Source organism: Podarcis bocagei, assembly GCF_964188305.1.
Source record: "Podarcis bocagei genome assembly, chromosome: 11".
Lineage (NCBI taxonomy): Eukaryota > Metazoa > Chordata > Lepidosauria > Squamata > Lacertidae > Podarcis > Podarcis bocagei.
The window spans coordinates 23,663,998-23,676,005 of record NC_138136.1 but is presented as its reverse complement, the minus strand read 5'-3'; the positions used below and the strand labels follow the sequence as shown (position 1 = coordinate 23,676,005).

Genomic DNA, 12,008 nt, shown 5'->3' with positions numbered 1-12,008 from the left:
ATTGCAGGGGGTTGGCTAGATGATCTTTGGGATCCCTTCCAACTCTACAATTCTATGATAAATCTAAGGGGGTTTTTTTTAAAAAAAGGAGAAAAAAATTAAGAACAACAATAGCTTGTGGTCAAATTAAATGCTGGAACATAAAACAACATACATTCTCTTGATCACACTGTATATGCATGTTTTATTCCCTCTTCCACTTATTTCCACTGCATATTTTGGGTAGAATTCATCAGACTGGTTTTCTGTGTTCTCAATTCATTTCAATAGGGTTTGTGTGAGAAAGATTCTACCAGTAATTTACCAATGCATCTCACTCCATTCATGTGAAACAGAAAAGCTTTTCTACAAGTTTAGAAGGGAAGACACCAATATGCAGATAAATTTGTACTATGAAAAGAACAAAAGGTGCATTTCAGAGCTGTGTATAAAACAAAGTAGTAGGGAATAAACTGCTGGGCAAAAGATACATTATTTTCAATCTAAATGCACTGTCTGGATTACCAAAAAAAATAAACCTTACTTCCAGAGTAACTGGTAAGTAAGTGGATTATATGCCACCTAATAATAATGATAATGATAAAAAATAAAAATGTCATACGTTGGATTTCCCCAGACTTTACCAGGATTTCAAATTTGGAATAGACATCCAGTGGGGAGGATTTCAAAAAGCAATTGAAAAACCACTGGGTTGTTGTTGTTGTTTTTGGCATTTTTGTAAACAAAAAAGCTCAATTTCAGTGGTTTCCTATATATTAAAAAAGGCTCAATAATTTTCGGAATTTATAATAATAAATTCTTTATACCCCACCCCACCCTTCTGGATGGGTTGCCTCAGCCACTCTGTCCAGCTTCCAGCACATATATAAATAATAAAACATCAAACATTAATAGTAGCAATCTGATCCAACATAAAAAGTCACAATAAGTCAGTCTTTCTATCCTCCTCCTGATAAGGCAGTGTGGTCAATACTGCTACAGGACAAAGTAACATCTTTTATTGATAATTTTAATACTGGGGGTGGTGGGTTGCAAACCATGAAGTGCTATATAAATTTTGTTAAACGAAACAAAGTAATATAAATGCCTATTTCTTATCTATAGCAAGCCAAGTCCACTGCAACTTGAATACTGCATTGAATACAGTTATTCAAAATATGTCTTAAGGTTACTTTAACTACTACTTGTATCTAGGGATACCGTTCCGTTTGAACAGCCTAAGAATGTGAACAGAATTCTTAGAGGATGAGGTCAACACTTGTGTGCTTGACCCTTGACCCTCCCTTGCTGAAGGCAGACAGAGGTCAGTAGCTGAGTGGGAAGTGGGGGTGGTGATATCTGTTTACTTGAGAGAAGGGAAAATACTAACATATTTTAAAGCAGCTGTGGTAAAAATCCTTACTGGATCATCATACTGGATAATTTCCAGACAGATTATAATACTCCATTTTTGCATAAGGTGTTGCACGGAATGTAGAAACCCAGTTATTATTTTTTTCTGAATTAAATAGATAACATGGATGCATTTTTATTTGTTTTTTTTATCTAGTTTCAGATTGCTGAGATGGAATTGGTTGCCCTGGCAGGTTATCTATGCCAGGAATGAGACCGGGAGGTAAAGGTAAAGGTAAAGGGACCCCTGACCATTAGGTCCAGTCGTGACCGACTCTGGGGTTGCGGCACTCATCTCGCTTTATTGGCCAAGGGAGCCGGCATACAGCTTCCGGGTCATGTGGCCAGCATGACTAAGCCACTTCTGGCGAACCAGAGCAGAGCACGGAAACGCCGTTTACCTTCCCGCTGGAGCAGTACCTATTTATCTACTTGCACTTTGACGTGCTTTCAAACTGCTAGGTTGGCAGGAGCAGGGACTGAGCAACGGGAGCTCACCCCGTCGCGGGGATTCGATCCGCCGACCTTCTGATCGGCAAGTTCTAGGCTCTGTGGTTTAACCCACAGCGCCACCCCCGTCCCGAGACAGGGAGAGTGTGCCCCAATTGGTTCTGCTGGATGTCATAGCAGCTTTCAATACTGTCTGTCACAGTATCCTTCTGGGCTGCTTGCTTCAGATGGGACCTCGAGAAACCTTCCTAGAAGATTGTGGTGCAAGAAACTTCCACTTGCTGTCTAGCAGGATTCCACCTTGCTGTTCAATACATACAGGAAACAAATAGAGGGCATCACCTGGAATCTTCTGTCGTCAATATGCTGACAATATGCAGATCTACTTACCCTTTACATCTAACTCCGTGCAGAAGCAGTGGGGATTCTGAACCACTGTCCAAAACTGGTGATGGGCTAGATGAGACTAACAAACCAAAACTTATGGGATTACTATAACATGCTGTACATAGGACTGCCTTAGAAGACTGTTCACGAACTTCTGCTGGTTCAAAACACAGCAGCAAAACTCCTTAATGGGCGCTGGCACAACTCTTATTTTATACCAGCTGCTGTGGCTGCTAGAACATTTCTGGGATCAAGTCAAAGTGCCGGGTATCACCTTCAAAGCTGAACTGCTCTGACAAATTACATCTGCTACATTTAGCGGGAGAGGCCATTCTGTGTTTACCATTGCCATCAGAAATATGCTCTCTCCTTACGTTGTTTTTGTTATACAGTACTTGTTTTCTTGTTTCAGCAACCCTTTGATCTCCCTTATGCAATTTGGTTTTTCCTCCCAATAACTTTTTAAAAACTTGTTGTGCTTTTCTGTTTTCAAATTGTTATATTGTCATTTTTTTTAAAAAAAAGTATTGGGTTAATTGCTTTAGACATTTCATTAACAAGTCAAAAGGAGGGATAGGTAAAGGTAAAGGGACCCCTAACCATTAGGTCCAGTGACGGACGAATCTGGGATTGCGGTGCTCATCTGGCTTTACTGGCCAAGGAAGCCGACATACAGCTTCCGGGTCTTCCGGGTGCTTTTAGCAGGTGCAAAAAACAGTACCGCATACCTAATATAAATGGACAAGGAGTTCCAAAGTCTAGATGCTGCCACACTGAAGGATTAATTCCTTGTAAGTGCAGAACAAAGCTTTGACACTTGGGAAAAAATTAGATCTGTTCTTAAACAAAATTATGTCTGAAATAAAACATGAATGAGCCCAGTGCTATCACAAACCAGGGCTGTTAACAATGCATTTTAAACATAAAGAAAACTGTTTATTTGACAGTTTTGCCTAGTAAAGGTAAAGGGACCCCTGACCATTAGGTCCATCTCGCTTTACTGGCCAAGGGAGCCGGCATACAGCTTCCGGGTCATGTGGCACCATGACTAAGCCGCTTCTGGCGAACCAGAGCAGCGCACAGAAACGCCGCTTACCTTCCCGCCAGAGCGAGCGGTACCTATTTATCTACTTGCACTTTGACGTGCTTTCGAACTGCTAGGTTGGCAGGAGCAGGGACCGAGCAACGGGAGCTCACCCCGTCGCGGGGATTCGAACCACCAACCTTCTGATTGGCAAGTCCTAGGCTCTGTGGTTTAACCCACAGTGCCACCCATACATAAATACAGTTAAGTTTCCAGTAGAGGAACTGTGTGCAAATTTAGGCTCCCCCACCTGTCCTTAATCTCTGAATTAAAGTTAAGGTATGAGCTGATCTGTGTCTGCATCAGCCCTGTGTCCCTATTGATAAGGTCTCTCCCTGTGTTTGTGTGATGATTTTCTTTTAGCTCAGTTCAACTACCAAAGTTCAAATATATCCCATGTAACGTGAAAGTGCTCACATAACAATAGATACTACACACAAAGTGTGGAATAAAGGTGAATGGGGCGGGGGGGGGAGAGATCCATTGAAGGGAACAGGGAAGGAAATAACTTAGTTCAACATCAAAGGGTAAATTAATAATAATCCTTCTTTCAGAGATAAGTATTTTTTTTCCAAATTCCTGCTCCTCAAACTATCCAGAATGTACAATTACGTGTGCACGCACACGCACACACACATTATAATTGCAAACAAGAAGAGCATGGTGAAATGTATCTGCACATTTCTACTAAAAATAACCAAGCATAGACACTTTAAATATTGTAGTATACAACATCAAATTATTTTTTTAGCCAATAAATGCATCAATGTTTAAGCTGAAACATGTTAAACAATAGGTCCTGCCCTCAAACATTCACTCCTAAATATATTAATGGTGCGAGCGTTAATTTATAAGGCATTGTTTTGTTACCACTGAAATCAAATCTTCTGTTTACTACTCAGGAAGAAGCTTTGCTTAATATGCTTGCTGACAGATGTGTCCCTCCCCACTCACCACACCTGAGTCACAGGTTTTCCTCCTTTTGTTCAAATTACTGGAAGAGGGTTGTGGGGGGATAATGGAATGATGTGGGATTCCAATGTGTAGTTTTGAGATAGCTGTAATAAGTTTGAAGTTTATTAGGAAACTTGGATAATGGTCTGAAAGCAGTAAGTGATGAGACAAGGTTTGTTGGGAACACAAGAGTATCAGAAATCAGTGGGTGGCTACTGATGAAATAAATTTAGTGTCTATGAATGATTGACTTCTTTATGTAAGGAATCTGGAAACATTTTTGGAAAACCACACTTCAGAAAACTGTAGCACTCTAAAAATGTCACATTATGCTTTGCATCCAATCAATAATTCTAGAACTAAGCACTTGTATGTAATAAATAACATTTTGGCCACTAATTTCAAAAGAGAAGATCTGTCACTTGGCAAATCACTTCTACAGTTGGACTTACAGAATTTATCAGGGTTTCATTTTGATGTCAGTTCAAATGTAACAGCAACCTATGGTTTGCTGCATGTAGTGGAAATTGTAACACAAAGTCAAATAAAAACTGGAGGATTATCTGAATGCAGCCATGTGCCTTGGTAATAACTTATTGTGAAATACTACAAAATCTGGTCACAATATGAGGAAATATATCTTAGGAAATATATTAGTCTGCTATCATGCAAAGAAAACCTTGATTTGAGAAGAAAATGCTAGCAAGGTAAGATCCTAAACCTTGCACTTTTCCTTTGGCGACATTTGTGGAAACCATCAATAAATTTGGAGGAAGCATTTAAACCTAGCATCTGAAAAACTGGCCTCTGGAGCTTTGTATTTATGAAACTTATACTTAGAGTTCTTTATAGTTTATACTTTGTAGTATGGCACTCTCTCAAAGGAATCCTTTAGCAGCCAATATGACAGAGATGTCCATTACCCAAATGGACAGCACTCTGTATTGATCACTGCTTCACTTAGCAATCCCATTTGTCATCCTATTGTTTCTGCCCTGATTTACATAAAACAAAAAATGAGAATTTATTGGCTTATTTAATCTATGTACAAAGCACAACTGAACTTTGTGTAATTTTAAAGGACACGGCATAACAGAATGCAGTATGATGGTTCCACATTTCATTTTAAAACACACACAAAACCTTTAGGAAAACTTACTGTCAGAACTGGGTGAAATTCTGAAACAAGCCAATCCTAAAGATGCGTACAGCAGCTTACACTTACACTTATACACACATGGGGGGGCAGAGAGAGTCAAATGTCACATAATTCTTTCTCCGCAGATTTGAATAATGCCTTGCTTTTCTTCAATCAAGTGCTACATTAGGAAAAAAGCCAAAACATCCATGAAAACAGAAGAACTGCCTAATCAGCTAGTAAATCACTTAGGGAGGACTAAATGCAATTAATTTGGTCTATGTCTTGAGATAGTAGCAGCCAACGATTTCAAACACACTGTACCTTTCTATATAACCTTTCCATGGAAAATTTAATTAGCCACAAGAAAAGCAATATTGAAACATTTAATATCCCTCCCACAATATTAAATATAACCTTCCATGTCAGAAAGATATAAGATTCAATGCAATGAAATAAACAAACTTCTTTCAGACCTGAACTGCATAGTCATCAGCCAATAGCCAATTATTATACTTGCTACTGGAGTCTGACCTGCATTTTACTCAGGATTTTTCTACCTATTTCCATTCAGAAAGTCATCCAAATCCAGATTTCCCCTGAGAACACTTTTATGATGCTATAAAGACTATCAACCAGAGATGGAAATGCCGCAGCTCCTGAGATGCAGACAGAACTATCAAATAACATTTAATTGTCAGATGACATTGTGTGGCTGGACTTGAATTCTCATCTCCAAATGTTATCTGTGCGACTGTCTGTGGAGATAAGGTGGTGATGATAGAAACAGATAAAACCAATTAAACTTGGAAACAGCAAATGCTGCAAGATGTTTCTTCCCACAGTAAGGTTTAAAGACGTAGTAACATAAACGCGCAGCAATTTGACATCATTGTGGTTTGATTTAGATTCAGATTTGAGACCTAGTGCAGGCTTTACATGAAGTGCACACCTGATAACTTATTTTTCATTCGGAGTCAACCTGAATTCAGTGGTCTGAGTGGGTAAGATCGGTATTTCCATAGGCATTTCAAGAAAGGCACCTCTTTCCCAAAGGCTTAATACAAAAGCAAGCTGAGAGAGAGAGAGAGAGAAATAGGATATTAAATAGATACTTTTAAATGCTAGTGGAACTTGCTAAGGGAGGAAATTTAGAGATTGAAATAAAAGTAGGAAGTGATTGGATTATAGAAAGGACACTTGAAGAAGCTATCAAATAGGAATACACATTCTTTTCACACTGTAAAGAGTAAACCCCACAGCCATGTTTGAACACATCCATTCCACAGAAGCCCTCTTTTCATGGATCCCTCCATGTGTTCAAACCAGCCCTGTCCTCTAACCTCTGCACACTTGATGGAACATTATAGAATCACAGAACTGTAGAGTCTCCTCTTTACCAGCTAAACATACCCAGCCATCAACCACTCCTCATAAGGCTTGGTTTCCAGACCCTTGCTTATCTCAGTTGCCCTCGTCTACACACATTCCATTTCTTATGTTTCACCCCATGGGCAGAGGATGGAGCCAAGGACAGTAAGTATCCTCACACTACTCTCCATGTGTTAATTGAACAAGCATGAGAAGACTAGTATGTGCAATGAATATAGCTGATTTATGCACATCCTATTTTAACCAGGTTTTTGTTGAAAATGTATGAATGTTTAGTCTTTTTTTAACCCTTCACATGACTAAGAAATGGAAAATATTTACCACCACCTCCTTCAAGAAAAAAATAATCACCTGAGCTGTGTTTTCTGTGATGATTCAATCCACATATAGTATAAAATTCGAATGACTTTATACTGAGAACATTTATGGTAAAAAAAGAATGCACAATTCTGTACTTCTACAGAAAAGTCCTGAATTCAAAGCACAAGGATACCACTATGTGTTGTTGTTTTTACAGTCATGGCTTAACTAGAGTTACTCAGTCTATTTAGTTCAAGGACTAACCTATGCTATTTGGCTTTTCACACTAAAGCATTCATCAGCTTCCTTTTAGCTCTGTAATGTTTTGCTCCAAAGCTATGCAGGATGGTTAGGAAATTATGTGGCCTCATACAGATGGCTTGACAAGATATGCTGGGGAAGAGAGATGATATAATGGAAACAGAGGAAATTCAGAAAGAGGGAAGGAGGGAAGCTGGAAGTCTGGGTGCATGTGCTATTACAGTGGACTTGCTCCATAGGCACGTCATATATACAGATGGGGAGTTTTTTGGGGGGGAAGGAACAAGTCTCTCCTTTAAGTTAAATCCCCTTTGGGTACAGAAGTTAATTTAAACGCCGTAATGATAATTCTTTTCAAGCAGCAAGTCTGCATTCATGATTTTTTTGGGAGCAGGAAGGTACTCACATTTATTGTTTGCTCAGCAAGAACATTTCCATTCTCTGTGCTTTCCAACCATTAAAAAAAATAATCCTGCCTCTAAAAGCACCAGGTAGAAAGGATGTTGAAAGCGTAGAAAATTTTAATATTGCAAATTACATTCGCACAACGCAATGGATGGAAATTCTTTCCTCGTGTTCTTATTGACTTTTTCCTTCATTAAACACACAGTGCTAGTATAATGGGAAGAGTCAGGGAGAGCAGTCATGAAACACCTGTATGTTCAAACGTTAATGTTAAGTATAGACTAGTACCACTAATAGGGGAAGGGGAGACAGTCAGGTTAGCTTTCTTTTATTTCTCTACTCAGTTAGGGTTACTTTTTCCACCAGATTATTTCAGAGGATGTGTCAGGGTGTAATGACTTGGCAAGGCATTACAAGAACGAGTCGCCCTTCTTCCCTGGTCCCCAAGTGTGTTCTGTTTGATTGTCATTAAATGTAACCCAACCAACTGTGGGTTGCTTGAGTGCTGCACACCAGGATCAGGGAAACAACAACATTTTTAATAGCACAAATTGGGACTTCCCCCCTCCTTTCCTCTGCATGCCCTGTACCCTCACCAAATGTGTTCTGGAGGGTTAGAAGAATCTCCAGCGTAGATGGTGGAGGTGAAGTCAAGGAGAGGAGAGGGAGGAAAGTAAAACAAACAAACGAATATATTCCTAGCATGAAAAACTGCTAGGATAAATTTATTGTTGCAGCAGAGAGGCAGCAGCCTGTTAAAGGGGGGGGGAAGGTTCCCACGCAACAACTGCGGAACAGTTGCAGCTTTATTTTGCAATAAAATTACCAGGTGTAAACATTCTCTATCTTCACCCCATTGCTCTGTAATTAAAGTAGCTCATTTCCTGCTTACACATTCACTCTTTAAAGCTGTTCTCAAGGCATGTTTAAACCTTAGAACTCACCACTAAATACACTTCTATCATAAAAACCTCACAAAATATTAAACCAGTGATACAACTTTCAGTCCTTCATTACTAAGCTTTCGGCGTCCAGCCTACTGACATTTTCCATTCACATAGCTTATTGCTGGAGGAACCACGGTACGCTGAACGACAAAATACACATAGGTTATATTGGATTTTTAAGAACTATGTGTAAATATCTTTATTAGACCAACCAAATCACAAAACAGTGTGCAAGCTTCAGAGTTACTGAAAGTCTACACCCTATTGAAACTGAAAGTCTAAAAGCTATGTTGTGATGGCTTAATGAAGGTATTTTAATGTTTTTTACTTACTTACAAACTGCATTTACATCCCACCTTCTTCTCCAAAGAGCTTGAGGTGTGTACATGATTCTCCTCCTCCTAGTTTAATCCTCACAACAACCCTATGAGGTAGGTTAGCCTGAAAAAAGACAGTGACTGGCCCAAGGTCTCCCAGTGAGCTTCATGGCCCAGTGGGGATTTGAACCCTGATCTCTTAGGTTCTAGTCTGACATTCTAACCCAGACTTGGCCTTCCAGATGTTTTTGGCCTACAGTTCCCATGATCCCTAGCTAGCAGGACCAGTGGTCAGGGAAGATGGGAATTGTAGTCACAAAACATCTGGAGGGCCGAGTTTGAGGAAGCCTGCTCCAACCTATTGCCCTAAAATGGATTCTGACATTTGTTATGAGCCAACATGGTAACTGTCAGTTATTATATGAAAGTGGCTGTGCAAGAGAATTTCCATAGCTAAGAACTTCCCCCTCTCTCCTCCTTGTGTACATCTTGCCATTTTTATTTTTATTTTATCTTTGCTGTTTTGAATACTGCATGAGGTTGTAAGAACACTGGAAAAAGAAAAGAAAAACTGGGCGTAAGATGTGCTAGCAGCAGCGAAGGAGAAACTTCTTTTTTGATGCTTGGCTATTGGTTTGATGAGAGCCCACTGTTCAAAAACAAAGGAAAGCTTGGTGTCAGAGGTAAGAGACAGATTCATGGATGTGTCTGAATGAAGGCGGGAATGATGAACTCTAGGACGTGGTGAGAAGCTTGCCTGCTGAGCTGCTTGTCCCACCCACTGTTGAGAGAGAGATAAAGTGCCATGTCTACTGCCAGAAATCAGAAACAACATGTGTGAGGTCAAAGCAGCAACCACAGCAGCTAATTCAATCTTGTAAACACATAGAGGATCTAGGAAATCAGAATGGTGTCTTGCAATACATCCAGCATGTTGTTTATTGCAAAGTTTGTGAAATTAAAACTTTTTTAAAAAAAATTCAAATCACAGGCAGCAGATTCAATGTAAAACTGTACAAGATCTAGAAAAAAATGGGTAGTGTATTGGAATGCATCCAAGATGTTCTTTGTCACAAACTTTATACAATTAAACTTTTGTTGGTCTAGTTCTTCAACATGGTTTAATTATATCTGCCTGGCTATAGTACAGAAGTTGATATTGGCAAGCAGCCTGAAGCAAAACCCAGACAAGACTGAGGTAATTAGCGTCAGTAAGGTAATGAGACATAAGGGAAAGGAGACAAAAGGGAAGAAATGGACAGGTACAAAAATAGAGGCTTTAATACTATCCTCTGATTTTGACTTTGGAATGGTTCAAGATGGAGCGAAAATGGTGATGGCAGTGGCCAGAAATGCGGGGGCGACGGGGACTGGGAGACATCTTGGTGTCTGAGGTCAACAAAATGGCACTTCCCCCCCATTCCATGTACAAAAGCCAACCAGACTGCCCTCCATTGCAATTGAAATAAGCAAGCTCTCTTAGAGGGCATAGGTTAGGCCAGATGGCACACAAAGCTCTATCAACTCCCCACTCCTAAACATTTGCAATCCAAGGCAGCTGCCTCACTCTGCCTCATGGTAGGGTAAGACCTAGCCAGGAGCACTTTTCGCAAACTCCATCAGACAAAAAGTCAGCAGCATTTCATATACAGAGACTGTTAGTCTTGCTTTCCTAAACTTGAAGACTACTGTAATGTGCCTTACATGGGGCCACTACTGTTGACTGGTTACAGGCTATATCAAGAATGCCTTGTCCTTGCTGTGCATAAACTTCACTATCTATGAACCACAGGCATGACCAACACAGTAAGTTTTGCTGTGCAATCAGTGGTCCAAAATCTCTATCCCAAAACTCCTATCAACTCAAGACTAGTGTCGCACCAGATGACCCTGAGGCAAATTTCCTAGATCATATTGATGTTCCTATCATGTTGAGGTTTACTAAAGTTTCTCCTGAAGCATTGAACAACCATTTCCAACCTGGGGGGAGGGCAGGAAAGGGGAGAGACAAGAAAATATTTTAAAGCAGGTGTTATGCTACTTAAAGCCACTATTGCTCTATTCATAGCTGATAAGCTATGGGGTTTTATGTCCGGTTAGCCAGGGACTGGCATTGGCAGCTATCACTCATTTTTATTTCCCCAGCCTCCTGTGTAACACAATTCTAAACACAGTTAAATGCACTGTGGCAAAAGTGCTATATAATATTGCTCCTTAAAATAAGCATAGAACTTGATTGTTCACTAAAATAGGTGAGATGGAAAGGAAACTCAATACATTACTACTACTGAGATCACCTGAGAGAAACGGTCCCCTTGTTCTCGTTTATGTGGTGTGCACTCTCCATAAACATGAAACAAAAATAATGAGCCATTGTCCTTACCTCCTTACCTTACTACTTTGTCCTACATGTTCACAGAGTACTCATAGTATTTGAATGTAGCCCCCATAGTCCCAATGATAGTTAGACAGAAGTACATATGGGATAGTCATTGTTATCTGTGTACATTTTTGCAAACTGCTTTAGGAAACGTTGTTTGAAAAGCAGTCTATAAACATTGCAAAACAAACAAATGACTTGTGTGCATGCAGGCAGCATTTGAATGAGGATAACTATCTATATCTATGAGGAGCATTTGACAGTTTAACAAAAATAAAAATTATGATCTAATAAGCATTTGAGGGGTCTAGGTCTTAGATATTTACAAATTATACATTATCAGTCAAATCCTAGCTTCTGTTTCACTACAAGCTGATTAATTACAACCAGTAGCATCTGCCCAAGTGAAACACAGGACCAGACAAGCTGAGGTGACTTGGATCAAAACTTGACTGTATGGATAGACACGCTTGAGGAAATCTGTTGAAAACCTGCTGTTAATATGTCTCATTCACAAAATGTGCTCTCGGGCTCCAACTTTCATCAGCATTAAATTAACCCACATGTTTAAAGGCTAAAGGGGGGTGGGAAAATTGAGATC

General features: G+C 39.8%; 1 protein-coding gene and 1 long non-coding RNA gene across 5 annotated transcripts in view; one reads left to right on the top strand and one right to left on the bottom strand.

The window, feature by feature from the left end:
- EFNA5 (ephrin A5) overlaps positions 1-12,008 on the bottom strand; it is a 225,319-nt gene that overhangs the window by 113,565 nt on the left and 99,746 nt on the right. The gene's annotated exons all lie outside the window — the stretch shown is intronic.
- Positions 1,316-2,723, top strand: LOC308597844. Its single transcript, XR_014013195.1, has 2 exons — positions 1,316-1,615; positions 1,986-2,723. It is a non-coding gene; the product is annotated as an uncharacterized lncRNA (long non-coding RNA).